This window comes from Balaenoptera borealis (assembly GCF_965194805.1).
Source record: "Balaenoptera borealis genome assembly, chromosome: 3".
NCBI classification, from domain to species: Eukaryota; Metazoa; Chordata; class Mammalia; order Artiodactyla; family Balaenopteridae; genus Balaenoptera; species Balaenoptera borealis.
Genome location: NC_138866.1, coordinates 56,296,317 through 56,314,308, shown reverse-complemented (window position 1 = coordinate 56,314,308; position 17,992 = coordinate 56,296,317). Strand labels below are relative to the sequence as shown.

The 17,992-nt window shown below is 34.4% G+C and overlaps 1 long non-coding RNA gene across 1 annotated transcript in view; it reads right to left on the bottom strand.

The window, feature by feature from the left end:
• LOC309624985 overlaps positions 1-17,992 on the bottom strand; it is a 156,429-nt gene that overhangs the window by 81,974 nt on the left and 56,463 nt on the right. The window lies entirely within an intron of this gene.

Genomic DNA, 17,992 nt, shown 5'->3' with positions numbered 1-17,992 from the left:
AAAATGGTCATAGGAACATACATATCGATAATTACCTTAAACGTGAATGGATTAAATGTTCCAGCCAAAAGACACAAGCTTGCTGAATGGATAACAAGACCCATCTATATGCTGTCTACAAGGGGCCCACTTCAGACCTAGGGACACATACAGACTGAAAGTGTGGGGATGGAAAAAGATATTCCATGCAAATGGAAATCAAAAGAAAGCTGGAGTAGCAACACTCATATCACATAAAATAGAATTTAAAATAAAGAATGTTACAAGAGACAAGGTAGGACACTACATAATGATCAAGGGATCAATCCAAGAAGAAGATATAACAATTATAAATATATATGCACCCAACATAGGAGCACCTCAATACATAAGGCAACTGCTAACAGCTTTAAAAGAGGAAATCGACAGTAACACAATAATAGTGGGGGACTTTAACACCACACTTACACCAATGGACAGATCATCCAAAATGAAAATAAATAAGGAAACAGAAGATTTAAATGACACAATAGACCAGATAGATTTAATTGATATTTATAAGACATTCCATCCAAAAACAGCAGATTACACTTTCTTCTCAAGTGCTCACGGAACATTCTCCAGGATAGATCACATCTTGGGTCACAAATCAAGCCTCAGTAAATTTAAGAAAATTGAAATCATATCAATCATCTTTTCTGACCACAACGCTATGAGATTAGAAATTAATTACAGGGAAAAAAACGTAAAAAACACAAACACATGGAGGCTAAACAATACGTTACTAAATAACCAAGAGATCACTGAAGAAATCAAAGAGGAAATCAAAAAATACCTAGAGACCAATGACAATGAAAACATGACGATCCAAAACCTATGGGATGCAGCAAAAGCAGTTCTAAGAGGGAAGTTTATAGCTATACAAGCCTATCTCAAGAAACAAGAAAAATCTCAAGTAAACAATCTAACCTTACACCTAAAGGAACTAGAGAAAGAAGAAAAAACAAAACCCAAAGTTAGCAAAAGGAAAGAAATCATAAAGATTAGATCAGAAATAAATGAAATAGAAACAAAGAAAACAATAGCAAAGATCAATAAAACTAAAAGCTCATTCTTTGAGAAGATAAACAAAATAAATAAACCATTAGCCAGACTCATCACGAAAAAGAGGGAGAGGACTCAAATCAATAAAATTAGAAATGAAAAAGGAGAAGTTACAACAGACACCACAGAAATACAAAGCATCCTAAGAGGATACTACAAGCAACTCTATGCCAATAAAATGGACAACCTGGAAAAATGGACAAATTCTTAGAAAGGTATAACCTTCCAAGACTGAAACAGGAAGAAACAGAAAATATGAACAGACCAATCACAAGTAATGAAATTGAAACTGTGATTAAAAATCTTCCAACAAACAAAAGTCCAGGACCAGATGGCTTCACAGGTGAAATCTATCAAACATTTAGAGAAGAGCTAACACCCATCCTTCTCAAACTCTTCCAGAAAATTGCAAAGGAAGGAACACTCCCAAACTCATTCTATGAGGCCACCATCACCTTGATACCAAAACCAGACAAAGATACTACCAAAAAAGAAAATTACAGACCAATATCACTCATGAATATAGATGAAAAAATCCTCAACAAAATACTAGCAAACAGAATCCAACAACACATTAAAAGGATCATACACCATGATCAAGTGGGATTTATCCCAGGGAAGCAAGGATTTGTCAATATATGCAAATCAATCAATGTGATATACCATATTAACAAACTGAAGGAGAAAAACCATATGATCATCTCAATAGATGCAGAAAAAACTTTTGACAAAATTCAACACCAGTTTATGATAAAAACTCTCCAGAAAGTGGGCATAGAGGGAACCTACCTCAACATAATAAAGGCCATATATGACAAACCCACAGCAAACATCATTCTCAATGGTGAAAAACTGAAAGCATTTCCTCTAAGATCACGAACGAGACAAGGATGTCCACTCTCACCACTATTATTCAACATAGTTTTGGAGGTCCTAGCCACGGCAATCAGAGAAGAAAAAGAAATAAAAGGAATACAAATTGGAAAAGAAGTAAAACTGTCACTGTTTGCAGATGACATGATACTATACATAGAGAATCCTAAAGATGCCACCAGAAAACTACTAGAGCTAATCAATGAATTTGGTAAAGTTTCAGGATACAAAATTAATGCACAGAAATCTCTTGCATTCCTATACACTAGTGATGAAAAATCTGAAAGAGAAATTAAGGAAACACTCCCATTTACCATTGCAACAAAAAGAATAAAATACATAGGAATAAACCTACCTAAGGAGACAAAAGACCTGTATGCAGAAAACTATAAGACACTGATGAAAGAAATTAAAGATGATACAAACAGATACAGAGATATACCATGTTCTTGGATTGGAAGAATCAATATTGTGAAAATGACTATATTACCCAAAGCAATCTACAGATTCAGTGCAATCCCTATCAAATTACCAGTGGCATTTTTTACGGAACTAGAGCAAAAAAATGTTAAAATTTGTATGGAGACACAAAAGACCCTGAATAGCCAAAGCAGTCTTGAGGGAAAAAAACGGAGCTGGAGAAATCAGACTCCCTGACTTCAGACTATACTACAAAGCTACAGTAATCAAGACAATATGGTACTGGCACAAAAACAAAAACATAGATCAATGGAACAAGATAGAAAGCCCAGAGATAAACCCACGCACCTATGGTCAACTAATCTATGACAAAGGAGGCAAAGATATACAATGGAGAAAAGACAGTCTCTTCAATAAGTGGAGCTGGGAAAACTGGACAGCTACATGTAAAAGAATGAAATTAGAACACTTCCTAACACCATACACAAAAATAAGCTCAAAATGGATTAAAGACCTAAATGTAAGACTGGACACTATAAAACTCTCAGAGGAAAACATAGGAAGAACACTCTCTGACATAAATCACGGCAAGATCTTTTTTGATCCACCTCCTAGAGTAATGGAAATAAAAACAAAAATAAACAAATGGGACCTAATGAAACTTCAAAGCTTTTGCACAGCAAAGGAAACCATAAACAAGACGAAAAGACAACCCTCAGAATGAGAGAAAATCTTTGCAAACGAATCAACGGACAAAGGATTAATCTCCAAAATATATAAACAGCTCATGCAGCTCAATATTAAAGAAACAAACAACCCAATCTAAAAATGGGCAGAAGACCTAAATAGACATTTCTCCAAAGAAGACATACAGATGGCCAAGAAGCACATGAAAAGCTGCTCAACATTACTAATTATTAGAGAAATGCAAATCAAAACTACAATGAGGTATCACCTCACACCAGTTAGAATGGGCATCACCAGAAAATCTACAAACAACGAATGCTGGAGAGGGTGTGGAGAAAAGGGAACCCTCTTGCACTGTTGGTGGGAATGTAAATTGATACAGCCACTGTGGAGAACAGTATGGAGGTTCCTTAAAAAACTAAAAATAGAATTACCTTATGATCCAGCAATCTCACTACTGGGTATATACCCAGAGAAACCCATAATTCAAAAAGACACATGCACCCCAGTGTTCATTGCAGCACTATTTACAATAGCCAGGTCATGGAAGCAACATAAATGCCCATCGATAGACGAATGGATAAAGAAGTAGTGGTACATATATAAATGGAATATTACTCACCCCTAAAAAGGAACGAAACTGAGTCATTTGTTGAGACGTGGATGGATCTAGAGACTGCCATACAGAGTGAAGTACGTCAGAAAGAGAAAAACAAATATTGTATATTAACATATGTATGTGGAACCTAGAATAATGGTACAGATGAACCGGTTTACAGGGCAGAAGTTGAGACACAGATGTAGAGAACAAACATATGGACACCAAGGGGGGAAAACTGCAGTGGGGTGGGGATGGTGGTGTGCTGAATTGGGCGATTGGGAGTGACATGTATACACTGATGTGTATAAAACTGATGACTATTAAGAACCTGCAGTATAAAAAAACAAACAAACAAACAAAAAAACAACTAATACTAAACTTTCTTTGGGTTATTTGTATGGAAATATGTTAATATAAATGTTTCAGACATTACATGAAATTTCTAAAAATCTTATATGTTCTGGTATAATGTTATAAGTCATAACTCTAGTTATTACTTTAAAATGTATATCTCAGAAATAACTAAATTTCCTTGTCAATTGCATTACTATGAACTTTCATCAAATCTTTAACCTTGGTCATTTTTAAGTCTTTTGTCATTTACAGACAGTTCTGGGTGTACTCTGATGCTTTTGTAAAAATGTTCAAATAAAATGGTTTCACCTTCAAGGAATTCATGGAAAAAACTCTGACAAGTACAGGTTTCTGGTATCTGAGTATACTGCTGAACTGAATGAATAAGCATTTTCAGAACTCTAATGGAAAACTGATGAATTCATCAAAGTGCTAACAAAAGATCAAGATGAAAAAAAAATTAATTACATGGGACTGAGTGAACTGATGAGGATGATTATAATTTTTGTGACTTTCTGTTTGAATAAAAAAAAAAAAATCCCCTCCCCCCCAAAAAAATTACCTACCAACTACCAGACACAGTGCTAGGCACTTCCATGTAGTTTCTCTCTTTTTAACATCAATCCTTGCAAGTAAGAAAAATGGAAACTCAGAGATTAAATTGACAGAGTTCATGCAGTTAATAAATACTTACAACCTCCCCCACCTCCGCCAAAAAAAAGAATTTAGCAGAAATGGAGCAAAAGCTCACAAGAAAAATGTAACCTCTCCAAGATCTTGAAATCACTGGAATTTTCACAGGGTTCCCCTTGGCTCATGGGATAGAAGTTCTTGACATTATTGCACTCATTGGGGTTGTATGTTTTGATAATGAGGGAAAGAGGGGTATCAGAAGTCTGGAAGTTTGGGTGATTTTGCCAGGAGGTTAAACCTTAGGTTAAAACAGAGGTTGATACTTAGAAGGAGGAGTACAAGGAATGCCATGGAATACAATTGAAGCCACTGTTTTTCAGTGAAATGGGAATATCACTCATCATGTGTTTTCTCTTTCTCTCTTTTTACTTCCCTCTGTTCTCTCACATTCCAGATTCTCTCTGCCTTTAAAACTACATTCTGTTTCTGACTCTCTTTGTCACTCATCCTTCTATGATTCTTTAGGTTCTCCCTTTCTTCCTTCTTTCTCTTTCTCTCTCTCTCCCCTCCTCCCATCTTCCCTCCCTTCCACCCTTATTCACTTTGTGTGTTTATGGGGGGTGTTTGTGTGTTTCCTCTGTCCACGATCTCTATTCTCAGCATCTCTGTAGATTTGCTCTTTTCTAACATGTGGATCAGGTTTTAGTTTCCACTACTGTCTAACCTCAGCTTGAGGATAGTTTTGAATTGTCATGGCTCCATTTATCACCCCAATGATGCATGAATTGTGACTGGGCTTCCCTTGCAGCTGACACATATTTTTAAATGTCCCAATTCAAAGTTCTCACAAAAGAGCATTTGACTAAATCAACTTGAGTTTGGTGTATGTCACTGGTTATATCATATGTAGGTGAGGAGGCAAGGTCAGCTGTTCAAATTGTTCCCCAGGTCCACCCCTTAGGAGCAGCCATAGGTGGGGAAGCATCATTTATAAAAATGTATGCTTGAGGAGGCAGTAGCTATTATCTTTACTATAGCCCATGATAATTTTGAATTTAAAATTTTTGTGTGAGATTCCAGAAATGTTGGATTTTGACACTTCTTTTTTCTGGAGATTCTGAGTTGACATGATATTTTGAAGTAACTTATGAATTTGGAGACCCCAAAATGAAAATGAAGTAGTGCTAATTACCCATTTGGTTATCAACCAAGTTTATGATTGTTCCTGAGGGTAACTTAATCAGGAAAAAACACAGACTACAAAATATTACATATGTTTAAGAACCCATATTATTTCCTACTCTACCATGACTCTTCTGATAAGTAGGAAACCTAAAATCATCAGGGAATGAAACAAAGCCAGAAAGTAGACATGTCTGCACCTTTATGTTTTGGTAATCTTATATGTGGGACAGTAAGAATTGCTCATAAGGAAAAGTCTTAGAATCCTTGCTTCATTGATCACAAAAAGACCATTCAGGATATTTCTTATTCATTATATTCTTAGACCATTGTACAGATACGATGTAATAGTAGCCATATTGCCAAATTATATATACACATGAAATCATGAAATTAGCTTTTCATGTAATTCTTTGTGAAAACCACACTGTTTTGCTTTGAAGGTAGCTAAAATTATTGTATAAGGTTAGGATGACTAAAGGATCATTATTGGGATCAGAGGAGTCTAAGAATAAAATTTCAAAAGACTTTTAAGTATGTGGAGGAAATCATTAATTAACTAGCTAGCAGTGCAGTTCTATTCTCAGACACTACAAGAATAACTGATGACCCTGCCATCATCTTCTAACAATCAGCCACCTACCCACTTGACCTCCTATACCTTTGCTCACATGCCAGGCTGAAATGATAGGAAGAACATCTGGGCATCTTGCCTACCCAAAGTCTCCAGGGCTCTTGTTTCTGCTCTGAGCTTAATCTTTATTTAACCTTTGTTTTAATGATGAAACATTGTCTCTCTGTCAGCACTTCTCCACCTACAGTGCACTTTTGTCACTGGTTCCCAATTTAAACACTTAGGGATCAGGAAGCATGACTTTGCCAACCTACGTGATTTTTTTTGTTTGCTTTCTTCCTAAAATTCCAGTAAAGCTTAATCTACTGACCTTAAATATGAGATAGTTGAGTCAGATTCTCCTTGTGCATTAGATACTCCCTTGGCATAAATTTGGCACCATAGGAAGCTGCATTAACTTTTAACACATCAATATGTCTCTTATCAAATCACACATCAAAAATTGTGAATGTTTCAACTTTCAAAAAACTGCTTTTGGCTCTTTTTGAGATGCTAATGCACAGAAAACTCTGACTCACTGTTTTAGTTGAATCATCAGTTTACTTAATAACATATATTTTTAAAAGCATGAGAAAAAAATCTTAAGTAAACAACCTAACCTTACATCTAAAGCAACCAGAGAAATAAGAACAAACAAAACCCAAAGAAGGAAAGAAATCATAAAGATCAGAGCAGAAGTAAATGAAATAGGGACAAAGAAAACAGTAGAAAAGATCAATGAAACTAAAAGCTGGTTCTTTGAAAAGATAAACAAAATTCATAAACCTTTAGCCAGACTCATCAAAAAAAATGGTAAAGGGCTCAAATCAATAAAATTAGAAATGAAAAAGGAGAAGTTACAACTGACACCACAGAAATACAAAGGATCATAATAGACTACTACAAACAATGATATACCAATACAATGGACAACCTAGAAGAAATGAACAAATTCCTAGAAATGTACAACCTTCCAAGACTGAACCAGGAAGAAATAGAAAATATGAACAGACCAATCACACATAATGAAATTGAAACTGTGTTTAAAAATCTTCCAACAAACAAAAATCCAGGACCAGATGGCTTCACAGGTGAATTCTATCAAATATTTAGAGAAGAGTTAACACCTATACTTCTGAAACTCTTCCAAAAAACTGCAGAGGGAGGAACACTCCCAAAGTCATTCTATGAGGCCACCATCACCCTGATATCAAAACTAGACAAAGATAGCACAAAAAAAGAAATATACAGGCCAATATCACTGATGAATATAAACACAAAAATCCTCAATGAAATACTAGCAAACAAAATCCAACAGTATATTAAAAGGATGATACATCATGATCAAGTGGAATTTATCCCAGGGATGCAAGGATTTTTCAATATCTGCACATCAATCTAGTGTGGTACACCACATTAACCGATTGGAGAATAAAATCCATATGATCATCTCATAGATGCAGAGAAAGCTTTTGACAAAATTCAACACCCATTTATGATAAAAACTCTCCAGAAAGTGGCCATAGAAGGAACTTACCTCAACATAATAAAGGCCATATATGACAAAACCACAGCTAACATCATACTCAATGGTGGAAAGCTGAAAGCATTTCCTCTAGAATCAGGAACAAGGGAAGGATGTCCACTCTCACCACTTTTATTCAACATACTTTTAGAAGTTCTAGCCATGGCAATCAGAGAAGAAAAAGAAATAAAAGGCACCCAAATTAGAAAAGAAGAAATAAAACTGTCACTGTTTGCAGTGATGTGATACTATACATAGAAAATCCTAAAGATGCTACCAGAAAACTACTAGAGCTCATCAATGAATTCAGTAAAGTTGCAGAATACAAAATTAATACATGGAAATCTCTTGCATTTCTATACACTAAAAAAGAAAGATCAGAAAGAGAAATTACGGAAAAAAATCTCATTTACTATCACATCCAAAAGAATAAAATACTTAGGAATAAATCTACTTAAGGAGGCAAAAGACCTTTACTCTGAAAACTATAAGATGCTGATGAAAGAAATTGAAGATGACACAAACAGATGGAAAGATATATCATGTTCTTAGATTGGAAGAATCAATATTGTGAAAATGACTACACTACCCAAGCAAATATACAGATTCAATGCAATCTCTATCAAATTACCAATGGAATTTTTCAAAGAACTAGAATAAAAAAAATTAAAATTTGTATGGAGACACAAAAGACCCCGAATAGCCAAAGCAGTCTGGAGGGAAAAAAACGGAGCTGGAGGAATCAGACTCCCTGACTTCAGACTATACTACAAAGCTACAGTAATCAAGACAATATGGTACTGGCACAAAAACAGAAACATAGATCAATGGAAAAAGATAGAAAGCCCAGAGATAAACCCACGCACCTATGGTCAACTAATCTATGACAAAGGAGGCAAAGATATACAATGGAGAAAAGAAAGTCTCTTCAATAAGTGGAGCTGGGAAAACTGGACAGCTACATGTAAAAGAATGAAATTAGAACACTCCCTAACACCATACACAAAAATAAGCTCAAAATGGATTAAAGACCTAACTGTAAGACTGGATACTATAAAACTCTTAGAGGAAAACATAGGCAGAACACTCTCTGACACAAATCACAGCAATATCTTTTTTGATCCACCTCCTAGAGTAACGAAAATAAAAACAACAATAAACAAATGGGCCCTAATTAAACTTAAAAGCTTTTGCACAGCAAAGGAAACCATAAACAAAACAAAAAGACCATCTACAGAATGGGAGAAAATATTTGCAAACAATGTGACCAACAAGGGATTTATCTCCAAAACTTACAAACAGGTCATGCAGCTCAATATCCAAAAAACAAACAACCCAATCAAAAATGAGTAGAAAACCTAAAGAGACATTTCTCCAAAGAAGACATACAGATGGCCATAAAGCAGATGAAAAGATGCTCAACCTCACTAATTATTAGAGAAATACAAATCAAAACTACACACCAGTCAGAATGGACATCATCAAAAAATCTACAAACAATAAATGCTGGAGAGGGTGTGGAGAAAGGAATCTCTCCTACACTGTTGGTGGGAATGTAAATTGATACAACCACTATGGAGAACAGTATGGAAGTTCCTTAAAAAACTAAAAATAAAACTACCATATAAAATTACTACCAGCAATCCCACTCCTGGCATATATCCAGAGAAAACCATAATTCAAAAAGATACATGCACCGTAATGTTCATTGCAGCACTATTTACAATAGCCAAGACATGAAAGCAACCTAAATGTCCATCAACAGAGGAATGGATAAAGAAAATTTGGTACATATATACAAGGGAATTTTACTCAGCCATAAAAAAAGAACAAAATAATGCCATTTGCAGCAACATGGATGGCCTAGAGATTATCATACAAAGTGAAGTCAGTCAGTCAAGGACAAATATCATATGATATCACTTATATGTGGAATCTAAAAAGATGATACAAATGAACTTATTTACAAAACAGAAACAGACTTCGAAAACAAACTTTTGGTTACCAACGGGGAAATGTGGGAGGCAGGGATAAATTAGGAGGTTTGTATTAACATATACACACTACTATTGAATATATATAAAATAGTTAATCAACAAAGACCTATTGTATAGCACAGGAAACACTACTCAATATTCTATAATAACCTATATGGGAAAAGAATCCAAAAAAGAATGGGTATATGTATAATTAACCAGTTTGCTGTACACCTGAAACTAACACAAGGTTGTAAACCAGCTATACCCCAATATAAAATAAAAATTAAAAAAAAAAATAAAATAAAATAAAAATTAAAATTAAATAAAAAATAAAAGAATGAATTAGAGAAACAAAGCCTTTTTGGTGCATGTATCATAAAGTTTAGGTATCAGATACACTTCCACAAACCAGAATAATGCAGATGCTAAGGAAAGTGCTGACTGGAGAAAAATAAGGAGGCAACTTGGCAAATCACTTTTGCAGATACTGGAGTTTGTTAGGTATTCTTCTGTGAGAGGTGAACGCATGCTGGGTTTTGCAGCTCATGTGGAGAAATGAAATGTCTATTAGTAAGTATTTAAGGAAACTAAAAATGATTAAAATTTTTTTCCAAAAAGTGAAAACAAGTCTGTAACAAAGTTGTAAATGATTGTATATAGTTATGTTTTTTCTTATTATGTTAACAGCCAGAACATCAGCTGGAATAGATAAATAGCACTATGGTATGTTTACCTTGGGCAGAGCTCGTACATGTTCAGCAATGGTAAGATCCTCTGAGAAAATAATTGTTTCACGCCAGATAACTCACAAGTGTCAGGCTGCTTAGCACCCAGACATAAGTGTCATAACCTCTACTGATTAATATCAGTTCACATTATCATCATCATCAGTTAAACAACAGCTATTTTCAAATTCATGCATGTTAACAAAGTGAAATGAAAAATGTCTCTAATCTGAATTTCCATAACAATAATATAAACACATCAGCCTTTATATAAAAGGGTTATGATAAGAAGGAAAAACACATGCGGAGGATGTGGTATCATCATGGAAGTGTCAACTGGGATAAAAATGATGAAAGGTATCAATCCAATACATTCCTGTCAGGCTGTAAACTTACCTCAAAATACTTCTTTGAAACACCTCATTTTCTTTCCATCCAGATAATTCTCCTTCTCATTCTCCCAGAAAAGAACCACTTGCTCTACTTATAGTTCAGTATTTATTTTAGTCCTTCAAAGATCTACTTATCCTAACCCCCTTCCCTGAAGTTTGGGTATTTTTTTTATCAAAGTGACGTCTCCCTGATTCAGCTACTAATCTTGCAACACCACCTATTCTATCCTCTTCATGGGTAAATGACCACACCAATCCAGTCCCTCAGAACTGGTTAGTAATTCAAACAAGTACAATATTTAATAGGAAATTAGGAAAGGGATAGAAAATTCTGAGAGTTTGTAGAGCTGTGGCCTATTTGATTGCTGCTGAAATGGATTTTCTGTGATCAGTGGCCTGATTTTGGTCCAGAGGGTTCTAACACTATGTGCTCCAATCTGTATTTTGGGCTTTGTGCTTTTAATAACTGGAGTATGGGTGGGAACTTATTTGGGCCTTTCTGAAGTGTTACATGCATAAGGAACAATAGTGAATTAACTTTGGTGCACCAAGAACTGAAGACAAGATGCCCAACCCTACCCCACATCTTAGAAAACTTGGCACTGCATAACCTCCTTAGAACATAGATGTCACCTGAAGAAAAATAGGAGTGAGATTTAAAATTTTGTTGAATTAAGTTTTCAAATGTATTTAATTTGTCAAATAAGGGACTTTGAAAGACTTACAAACTGAGGTTTCATCACTGGCATACTTACACTTTCAAACTGAGATTTATATTCCCTCTAAATTGATAACAATTAGCAGACATCACTTTGTAATCAGTATATTTTTCTTGCTTTTGAAAATTATACTGGATCATTGATGTTAATCATCACAATAAAAATTCATTTTCAGATATAAGACAACTTTTCATTTATTATTTTTTATTTAAAAAGTATTATTTTTTCTGGATATCTACCACAGAGATTTCAAACCTAATGTATTGATACTTATGGCTTCCAAGATCTGTTTCAAGGTAAATTTCTAGGTACATACTCATTATAACTCTATACTCTTCATTCCACTTAGAGGCTAACTAACCAATTTCTAGCTCAGTTTTGGCTCCTACTTTTTCTTTGATGGTGAATACATTTCCTCCACTTCCAAAAACATGGAATTCTTTTTACCTTCAAGACATATGGGTAGCTTGATGCTTGTTAGAATTTTAAAAAATATGCATTTATACATACAAACACACATATCTATTTCTATATCACTCTCTCTCTCTCCACAAGTTAAACTGATACTTCAAATTACAATCCAACTCTGCAGAATTTATTCTAACCTTCTCTGTTAGTTTGTAACTCCTTTCTCTAAAAGTGAGAGACTTGGCTCTCATTACCTCAATATATCTACTTATTTTTGGAAAATTTATAATCCTTGAAGATTTATAAAATAAGTTTGGAATTTCTAACACATACTTCTATGGAACACAAACTACAAACTAGAGTTCAATATTTGTGTATAGTACTTTCTACTGGAAAGTACTTTAGTACTTTAAAGTACTTTTAGTACTTTCTCCTTAGAGTATATAACCAAAATACTGCTTTTCCCATGTTACTTTTTCCCAGATTGGTAGTGCTTTTCTTCCCCACCCCGGTCACAGTGACTATGTGATTCATTTGTTACTGTTTATACTGCATGTGGGTCCTATTATGGGTTGAATTGTGTCCCCTCCAAATGGTATCACCCTTCATGCGTTAAAGCCCTGATTCCTATTGCCTCAATTATTTGGAAGTAGGGTCTTTAAAGAAGTGATTAAGTTAACATGACACTGTTAGGGTGGGCCCTAATTAACCTGACTAGTGTCCTTACAAGAAGCAGAGATTTGGACACACAGAGACACCAGGGATGTGCACACACATAGAAAAGACCATGTGAGGACGAGACAGGCTGGGACCTGGGACCCTTTGCTGCAATGCTTGCCCCTGGACACACGTTTCCTCAAGCAACAAAATACAAAGAAACTGTATGGGACTAAAAATAACTGTGTGCATGTGCAGTTGGGGAAAGATCTGGACAAAAGATACAAAAGACCAAAAAACCCCAACTGCCACTTCTGAAGAGCCGGGATCATTTCTACCTACTCCCTGTAGATTAACAATATTATTAGTATTAGTTTTTGGTTTATCCTTCCCTCATTCCCTTCTCTCTCTCTCCTTCTCTCTCTGGTTTCCTTCCTTCCCTTTTTCTTTCTTCCCTTTTCTTTCCCTTTTCTTTCCTCCCTCCCTCCCTTTTTTCCTTTTTTCCTTTCCTCCTGCCACCCACCATTCCTCTCTCTCCCTTCCTTTCCAAAAATGTTAAAAAGACACAAATACTATATATTTCCTAACTTCTTCCTCTTTCTTATACAAAGTAGCATATCATATATAATTTTTGCACATTACTATTGCCAAATTCCTTTCCAAAAGTACAATTTTTTATTCCTACCAGCAATGAATAAGAGTGACTGTTTCTCCAAATCAAACATTTCTTACCTATCAAAGCAGCAAAAATCAGAGTTGGAATGAAGTGAAGTATCTACAAGCAACTCCATTCCTATCAAGGAAACTGCTTTATTATTGCCATGGCCACATTGCTTACTGACTAGGCATTAAGTCAACTTAAGACCCTCCCACTGTGCCTTCACTTAGTTGAAGAAGAATGGATGTCTAACTAAATATATCTAGAAGATGCTGTGTGAGCCATCACCATTTTAGACAAGCAGGTATAATTGAGGAAACGAATCAGATTCTCTTTCAGGGACTTTTTACTCTTAAAGGCATGAAAAGAAAAAAGTCAGTTAGTTCGGAGCTAGAGATATAGAGACAGAAGCTAAAATATTATTCAGGAATATCATTTTACTGTTTCTGAAAGACCAGTTACTTAAGGTCCAGTTGATTGCCTAGAATTGCTGATGGACTTTTAGAATTACTTCTGTGACCCGAACAGCTTCTCCTTGGAAGAGACATGGCCAGGTGTTTATTTCTATCTGCCTTACTTCTCTAAGTAATCTTGGAGAGAGCGCACTGTAAGTTAGATGACTGAACGTGTCTCTGTTTCTTAAAACTTAAAATAGCTGAATACCACTGTTCCATCTAAGGAAAATAATTCCTCAGTTGCTTCATTCTGAGGAAAAAAATGTTTATATTGGCAGAGTCAAGTGTACTTTGTCATTGTAAATTTTTTGAGAGAAGATAAGAAAATGTAAATTTTATGAGACAAAATAAGAAAATGTAGTCTATAATCTGTCAAATATTCAAACAATGAGCTCAGGGAATAAAAACATTCAAAAAATGTCCTCTATGTTTCTTATCAGTTAGAAGAAGTGTCTGATTTTTTTTTCAGTTTTAATATGAACCAGTCATAAATTCTCTAAAGCATCTACCAAGAGGAAGCATTTTGAGCAGGATCTGAGGAGTGAGTTTAAGGTTGACTCTGACTTTATCAAAACTAAGTTAACATCTACCTATTTTAGTCTGATCCCTATTTTAATAATCATAGGTGATGATTTTAAAAGATAATGTTTGATGTTCCTGACACAAAGCAAGGACTCAAACCCAGCTATTATTACTATTTTTAAAATGACAATAATATTTACTTCATATGATTTCTACACACAATAATAGAAATAATGTATTTAAAACTCTTAATACAATGCCAAGCACATATTAAATAATTGGTAAATATTTAAACTGTATTTTATAGATTACATAAATGCTCTTGGTGCTAAGTATATTGATGTGTGCTCCATATCAATAGAGAGATTTTAAAAATTAAAAACTTCCCCTAAGAGTGAAAATTTTAGCAGTTTAGTGATAGATCCATTTTGTAGATAATCTGTATTGACTTAGAGAAACTTAGTAAATAGATAATAGATCTGATTTTTATGTAAAATAATTGTATTTCTCTATATAAATTTGCCATCTATACTACTGAGAACTCAAGAGAATCCAAAGTTTATTTTGGAATATAAGAATTAGCATCTTGGGACTTCCCTGGTGGTGCAGTGGTTAAGAATCCGCCTGCCAATGCAGGGCACACAGGTTCAAGCCCTGGTCCAGGAAGATGCAACATGCTGCAGAGCAGCTAAGCCCATGTGCCACAACTACTGAGCCTGCGCTCTAGAGCTCGCGAGTCACAACTACTGAGCCCTCGTGCCACAATTACTGAAGCCTGCGTGCCTAGAGCCCGTGCTCCTCAACGAGAGAAGCCACTGCAATGAGAAGCCCTCTCACCGCAACTAGAGAAAGCCCGCGTGCAGCAACAAAGATCCACCGCAGCCAAAAATAAATAAATAAATTAATTAATTTAAAAAATTAGCATCTCAATTCTCTCACCTTTTAATAATCTTCAAATATACAGGGAGAGTAACTTCATCTTTAGAGTAGAATATATCCCTTAACATACTATATATATATATATATATATACATACATATATATACACACACACACGTATACACACATATATACACAGTAACATCTCTTTTTTAAGTTTTTGAACACAATTAAATTTTATACATAGATATACATTCACTTGGGGTCAGAGATATGAGTGAAAATTTTAAAAATGACTTTATAAACTTAAAAAAAAAATGCTATACCTGCCAGTATGATTTAGGCTTGACTGCTGCCTAAAGGAGATGAGCAGCTAAGAGATACCTATCTTCAAATAAAAATTGAAATTAAGAAATATAGATGTACTCTATTGCACTCTGGTGGGGAAATGCTGTTTCCTTTCCAATGGTCTGGAGCAAGAGCTGTGTACCTCCAAATTTCATATTTAGCTGCATTATCATGGTTGGCTTCAACCCAGCAGCAAAATAATCTGACAGAGTCATTTAAAAAAGGGCTGGAAGTGGATGGTATGACAGCAGTTTGCTAAATTCAAATAATAACATGATTATTGGTCTGGAAAAAAGTGCTAATAAGGTGTCCTGCTATCTGACTCTGTGCCTTATTTTCAGTGATCTGTGGTTGGATTCATCATAAGACTTATATGATGATGAACATTGTGGTACATTTATGAATAAAATGACTAAAAAGTCAAAACCAGACCCATTAAGCAAAGTGACTTTAGATGCTAAAGTGCTAAATCAAATGAAAGGATCTTATTTGGATTCAAAAAATAGCATTACATGGACCGAAGCTGTCGTATGAAAGAATGAGGCAAAGCACAGCAATATAATAGGCACTAATCCTTGCTTTTATAAAAATCAAGGACATATTATATCTGTGTACATTTTGCTATGATGCTAACATAGAATACAAATTAAGCCTGACTTTAAAAAATAAGTCCAATGATAAGTATAAGAGAATAAGAAAAACATTTCAATAATAGGAGTTAAAATGACAATCACATTTATTGTTCTAGTTGGATAAATACAATAACTTAATGAAAATGTCCAAGGAAAGTCTTTGCAGGTTTTTAATTGAATTTAAAACAAAAATGCCCATATCATAGCTTTATACCTGATATTTTATATCAGTTGAACTTTGCAAGAAGTAGTAATTTATCTTTCAGCTTTCACTTTATTTTTAAATGATGTTAATTTAATAGATGCTTTTAAGAATTAAATATGATTTAAATGGTTATTACAAAAGGGAACTTGCTTTTCTATAAATGTGAGGAGGAAAAAAGAAAACAGATTTTAACAAATACCAAAAAATGAAATGAAAGATTTTTCCTAAAGTTTTTAAGTGTATAATAAAATACTTTATTATTGGACTGAAATTAGTATGTTTCAATCATAGAGAATGACACAGAGAGAGAGAGAACTAAGAAGTTTTTTTAAGAGTGACCTAGACCTACTTGTCTTTAAAGGAAAGTGAGTTGTCATGAGCAATGTAAATTTAATACCCAAGATCTTGTTCCTTAGTCAGTATTTTTTATTTTTCTACTTTTCTATCTTTGTTTACTGCTTCGTAAAACTGAATTTTTAATTTTATCATTTTTACAAATGTAGAATGGATACCTTAATAAATGCATCAGATGTAATTAAATACCTATTTTATAGAACTACATATACATAATTTTTTATACAGCAATGTTGGAATGGTTAATTTTAGGTCAACCTGGCTGGCCACCAGGTGTCCAGATTAAACATTATTTCTGGATGTGTCTGTGAAGGTGTTTCCGAATGAGATTAGCTTTTGAATTGGTGGATTCCGTAAAGTAGATTGTCCTCCACAATGTGAGTGGATATCATCTAATCCAGTGAGTTCTTGTAGAGAACAAAAGACAGAGGAAGAAGAATTAACCCCTTTTTTCACCCTGCCTGATTGCTTGAGCTGGAACATGGATCTTCTCTCACCCTCTGAGCTCCTAGTTCTCAGGTCTTCAGATCTAGACTGGAATCTACACTATCAGTTTCCCTAGGTTTCTAGCTTGCAGAGGGCAGAATGTGGAACTTCTCAGACTCCATAACTACATGAGTCAATTCTTTAAGATAAATCTCTTCAAATATATATATATATATATATATATATATATATATATATATATATATATGGTTCTGTTTCTCTGGAGAACTCTGATTAATAAAAATGTTTAAATCTGTTTAGTAATTTTTGGCTATGGTGTATGTCTCTCTCTATATAAGTATTCATTTATGATAGGTAAGGGTTTTTGGTTGTTATTGTTTAGTTTGTGGGCTTATTTTTTGCAAGTCAAGTACAGTAGTATACCTCAAATAAATGCATATCTTTAAGTATCTCCTCCAAACTCCAAATATTTTAAAATATTGGTGTGCACTAAATTTAGGCTTAAGATTGGATTCCTGCTGCAATAAAATTTAAAATATTTTAGAATTTTATCTGTTTAAAGAAACCAAAGTAACTAGTTTTCATCAAACAGACAAATACTACAAGCTTGAATTATTTAAGCATTGAAGGGTTGGAGATTG